Here is a 6,000-nt window from a genome sequence, read left to right as displayed (position 1 = left end):
ATAAATAATAAGAAAGTAACAAATTAATCATAAGTATAATAAAACTTTTATAAATAATAAAATAAATAAAAATGGAAAGTTTCAAAATTTTGTCAAATTAAATAACACGCATTAATTATTAGTTCGTTAAATCTGAAAGCTCTCTATAATATATGTACGTGGAACCCGCTTAAAAAGTTCCCTTTTAAGAAGTTTTCCCGCGTAAGAAGTTATTTTTAAAAAAAACCAATTACCATAATGTTAAATTTACTTTTATAAGAAGTTTTTTTCCCGTTTAAGAAGTTTCCACTCCTAATTTCAATTTTTTAAAATTTTATTTAAAATGTCTTATTTAGTTTTAACTTGCCCTTACTTATGGGTACTGACCACTGACCTTCATCACTCCTTTGTTACAAAGAAAGGTGACTTATCAGGAACAGGTGTGAGCAAAGGAATGTGAACCTTTAGATGAACTATGAAACTGATAAGAATGTAGGAAATAGCTTTGTCATTGTGTCCACCTTAAATGAATAGCCTGGTGACTCACGAACTTCACTGCTGTCCACACCCATTCAATAACTGAAGAGAAAGATACATCTAAACATTTAGCAGCATTTCGTTGAAAATTTTCTTAGTGTAGGCGCTTATGTTATCTTAAAAATCATCGTAAAAAGTTTGATTTTTGTGGAAAATGTCCTGTAAAGGCATTAAGCGTAAAGCTCTATCTATTGATGACAAAGTAAAAATTTTAAAAGCTGTTGACAGCTATCCTCAATTAACACGAGTTCAAATAGCAAAAAATTTAGATCTTCCTGTTACTACGTTAAATGGCATTATTGCTAAGAAAGACATCATCTTAAACTCTTCTTGTTCCGGTGCATCCCAGAAAGTAAAAAAAGTGAAGAAAGGAAAATACGAAAATATTGAAGAGAAACTGATGATATGGTTTAAACAAGCAAGATCCGCCAACATACCTGTCAACGGAACTCTTCTTAGAGGAAAAGCATTAGAGATTGCGGAGAAATTGAATGTTGATTTTACGCCTTCCAATGGATGGATTGATCGGATGAAAAAAAGAGCTGGTCTAGTTTATAAAACAATTAAAGGAGATTGTAACAGCGTTGATTTACAAGAAGCTGAAGAATGGAAAGCTAAATTACCTGAAATTATTTCAGGGTATCAACCAAAGAACATTTTTAACATGGATGAATGTGGACTGTTTTTCAATCTTTTACCAGATAAAACTTTTGCCTTTAAAGGTGAACCCTGTCATGGCGGAAAAAACAGTAAAGAACGTTTGACAATTTTAGTTGGGGCCAGTATGAATGGTATAGAAAAATTACCGATTTTAGTTATCGGTAAATCGAAAAAACCAAGATGCTTTCGAAATGTTAAGTCACTGCCTTGTGATTATGACAGTAATCAAAAATCCTGGATGACAATTAAAATTTTTGAAACGTATTTGAAAAAATTAGACAGTAAGATGCGAAAAGAAAAACGAAACATCATAATCTTCGTAGACAACTGCGCTGCTCATTCCAAGGAGAATAAGTACACTAACATCAAGTTGCAGTTCTTACCACCAAATTCTACTTCTGTTCTACAACCAATGGATCAGGGAGTTATTAAGGTATTTAAGCAGCATTATAAAATGCGACTTGTGAAACGGATGCTGGAAGGACTTGAAAATACTGGAGAGCTAAAAAAAGTCAATATGTTAGAAGCGATTGAGTTAATTGTATCAGCATGGGAATTAATAACACCATCTGCCATTGCTAACTGTTTTCGGAAAGCTGGATTCTCTGACGGAGATACAACTGAAGAATATCTCTTAGAAGCTGAATATGAAATATCAGATGAAGACGAAGAAACAAACGTAAATTTTGTTAATGATTGGAAGTCATTCAAAAATAAACTTAATTTCACAGCATCGTTTGAAGAATATGTATCCGTTGACGACGAAATTTTACCTTGTGATATGCTGACATTAGAGGATATTTGTGATGTTACAAATGATACAGAAGAATTCAGTGAAACTGAAGAAGATATTGCTAAACCACCTAGCTTTTCTGATGCCAGGAAAGGGCTGGATACTTTTAGGAAATTTATTTACACTGTTGAAAATGTACCCCCGGAAATGTTTAAATTTTTACAGCAGTTGGACAATTTTCACTTAAAGGTAGGTGAGAAAAGACAAAAACAAACCACTTTACACGATTTTTTCTCACAGAAATCTAGTCAATTATTGTAACAACGTATATTACATTGTATGAAACAAAAAATAAAGTAGGTTACTTTGTTTTTATTTATTAGCAATTTTTTTTCTAAATGAATATTAAAATTCAATATTTATTTCATTAGGCTGAGAATTTAATATAAGTTACACAATTTCAAATTTTTTAGTTTTTTATTAATGTGTTTTTAAGTTTCACCGTTTAATAAGTTTTCCCGTTTAATAAGTCGTTTCTTTCCACTCCCTTGAAAAACTTCTTAAACGGGTTCTACTATATATAATTTCTAAAGTTTTATAATCTAGTGATGATATTTCTAACTGAATTAATTACACTTATTTTTTTAAAAAAAAAAAAAACATTCAAAGTATGATTTTCAGAAAAGGTAATAAATAAAGATGTATTTGATTTGTAATCTGATGTTTTTATTTATTTATCTTTATTTATTTAAAGAATATTTCTTTTTTTCGCAAACTGTTAGTAAATATAGTTATAAGTGAACCGATTCTCTTATAATAAATACAATAATGCAAACAAGTTTAAAACAAATACTCCATATTAAATTCTTGAAGAAAATCAAAGATTAAAATAAATAGATATTTATTTCAAACTATATAATTGTCAAAATGAAAAAAGAGTTCCATTCCCTTTCAGAAACAAATCTGTGAGAGAGGTCACAATCCCCAAGAGAAGGATTAAAAGGATAAACAAAAGCCATTGGTCACTTTCTTATAACTATCAATACACAACGTCACTTACTAGGGGGAGGGTCGAAACCTTTTTTCGAGGGTGGGGATTCGCTGCTCTCTTCGGGGGTTGCGCCTTTAGGATTTTGGGGTCCATGGTACGGACACGAACTTCCTCTTATGATGATGAACATTAGGGGGTTTTGTTGTCTTAAAACGTTTCTACAAAACAAGGGTAAGTGAGTCTTCCTAATGTGTATTTTATTTATTAAGTATTTTCTGAATTATGTATTAAACACTCATATTTTATTTATCGTTTAATATAAGTTAATGAATGGTGTTTTCAATAGAAATGGGAAGAAAAAAAACATGCTCTTTATGATGCAATTTACCGTCATGATTTCGGGAGACAAGTTACATCTGCTTTTAATATTTTATTGCGCGAGGCGATAATTTCAATCAGATAATGTAATTTTTAATAAAATTTAGGAATTTTTAATTAAATTTAGGAAGAAAAAAATCTTTTAAATAAATAAATTAACAAAAAAAAAGTTTTGACATTTTTTCTTCTTTTTTCAAAGATGCGCATCATTGTTTGACAAAATACATTTTAAGACTGAACATTTATTCCATCTTATAAAACCGACACTGTTTATTGAGACAAAAAATATTTTGCAATTAAATATTAAAAAATAAGCAATTGTTGTTTTTTTTAAAAAAATTAATGTTGCATATCAGCATCAAATAAATTCTCATCCATGATTCGTCTACCTATGATGATATTTTACCTCAGCGTTTTGATCAGTGCGAGTCACCAGTAATGCTGAAACAGGATGTACATTATTCATGTCTAGTTTAAAATGTTAAAATAAAATTAGTTAATATTTTCTAGCATTTTATAATACAATTGGTGTTAGTAAATTAATTCCAAATGTTTTACTGCTTACCGCTACAACCTCTTAAGTTACATTTTTTTCAACCTCACATAATTCATAATATTAAGCATAAGTTAAAACTACTACTATCTGTAATATTTTTACAGCTATGCTTGTTAAAATCGAATTGTTGATTTTTTTAATAAAAATTATCTACATTTATCCTCACATAAGCCTCACATAATTTAACGTCACATAATTCATAAATTAGTTAATATTTTCCAGCATTTCATAATACTATTGGTTTTAGTAAATTAATTCCAAATATTTTCCCACTTACTGCAACCTCTACTACTATAACTACAACCTCTAAATATAACTACAACCTCTTAAGTTATATTTTTTAACCTCACATAATTCCTAATATTACACATAAGTTAAAACTACTACTATCTGTAATATTTTTACAGCTATGCTTGTTAAAATTAAATTGTTGATTTTTAAAATAAAAATTATCTACATTTAACCTCACATAATTCATAAATTAGTTAATATTTTCTAGCATTTAATAATACTATTGGTGTTAGTAAATTAATTCCAAATATTTTCCTACTTACCACTACAACCTTTTAAGTTATATTTTTTGACCTCTCCTAATCCATAATATTACTCATAAGTTAAAACTACTACTATCTGTAATACTTTTACAGCTATGCTTGTTAAAACCAAATTGTTGATTTTTTTTAATAAAAATTATTTACTTCTTTAATAGTCTTACCTACAGAAGCATTAGATTGCTAAAAATTGTCAATTTTGAAGAGGGTGCTTTATGATGACTGCCCTTAATATATATGCTTTTAATATGCTGATTATCTCGTAGATAAATAAGCAGTTAAATGAATCTACAGTCAATTGTTAAAGTTAATAAATAATCAGAGATTAAAGAAGCCTATAAATTATTTTGTAAATCAATAAATGGTAGGTTTTGTGTTATTTTATTTATCATATCATCAATCCGATTTTCTTTCATTTATTGATTTAATGACTCATTCCTTTTCTCTTTCAAAGATTAATCCGTGATCCATTCATTTTTCATTGTTTTCTGATTGATTCGGTCATTTGTTCACTGATCCGCAAAATCATTTAGTTGTTGATTTAATGAGTCTCTTTATTATAGGAGCAGGGCCGTCTTAATGGCAAGCAGGGCCCCCGGGCAACGAAATGTTTTGGGTCCCTATTACATTTCATACTGTTTAAAATAGAACTAAAAAACTTCACATGCATAAAATTAAGCATTTTTAAGATATGCAATAATTTTAACAAAGTTAAACACATTTTTATAGCCCCAATAACTCAATGCACATAAAATAAAGCATTTTTAAACTAGGCATAATTTTTCCTAAAAAAATGAGATGCTAACAAATTGCAATCCTCAAATAGTAAGTAATTTTCAAAACGAAGAAGCTAATTAAAATAAGTAAATTAAAAAGCATAGGGGTATAATTTTTTTTTTTTTTTTTTGTATTTTATATTGTAACCGTCGCTGAACAGCCGACCCAATTTTTGGGTTTACGTCAACCAATGTTCAATTCCGCAGCCTTGTAATTTTGAACCAATCCAGAAGACAAGGAAACTCCTGGATCAGTACCCCCAGAGGTATGACTTGTTATGGGAACATGGAGGACTTTGTGACTCGACAGACTTAACGTGCATTAGTCACCATTTACTACACGGGGAGTTTTCGGCCGCCGGAGATCGAACACACGAACATGGGCCCAGTGCCCTACCAATCAAGCTATCCCGACCAAGGGTTAAACAATTTTTTCATTTTTTATTATAACCGTCATTGGGGGCCGGGATAGCCTGGTCGGAATTGTTACCAGATGAATATGGGCGCTGGGCCCATATCCAAGAGGTCGTGGGTTCGATCCTCGCCAGCCGAAGACTCCCCGTGTAGTAAATGGTGACTGATGCACGTTAAGTCTGTCGAGTCACAAAGTCCTCCATGTTCCCACAACAAATCAATACCTCTGGGGGTACTGATCCAGGAGTTTCCTTGTCTTCTGGATTGGTTCAAAATTACAAGGCTACGGAATTGAACGTAAGTAGTCGTAAACCCATGAAATTGGGTCGGCTGTTCAACGACGGTTATAAAATAAAATAAAATATAACCGTCATTGAACAGCCGATCCAATTTTCAGGTTTACGACTTCTAATGTTCAACTCTGT

General features: G+C 30.7%; 1 protein-coding gene across 1 annotated transcript in view; it reads left to right on the top strand.

Moving 5' to 3' along the window:
* Positions 1–3,033: 3,033 nt before the first annotated feature.
* LOC107439403 (uncharacterized) overlaps positions 3,034–6,000 on the top strand; it is an 87,059-nt gene continuing 84,092 nt past the window's right edge. The window contains exon 1 of the mRNA XM_087161476.1: positions 3,034–3,131. The gene's annotated coding sequence lies outside the window, so the exon portion shown is untranslated. The remainder of the gene's footprint in view (positions 3,132–6,000) is intronic.

This window comes from Parasteatoda tepidariorum, chromosome 4, assembly GCF_982258835.1.
Source record: "Parasteatoda tepidariorum strain Cologne lab strain chromosome 4, Ptep-v5.0, whole genome shotgun sequence".
In the NCBI taxonomy this organism is placed as follows: Eukaryota; Metazoa; Arthropoda; class Arachnida; order Araneae; family Theridiidae; genus Parasteatoda; species Parasteatoda tepidariorum.
This window is presented reverse-complemented; position numbering and strand designations above follow the sequence as displayed.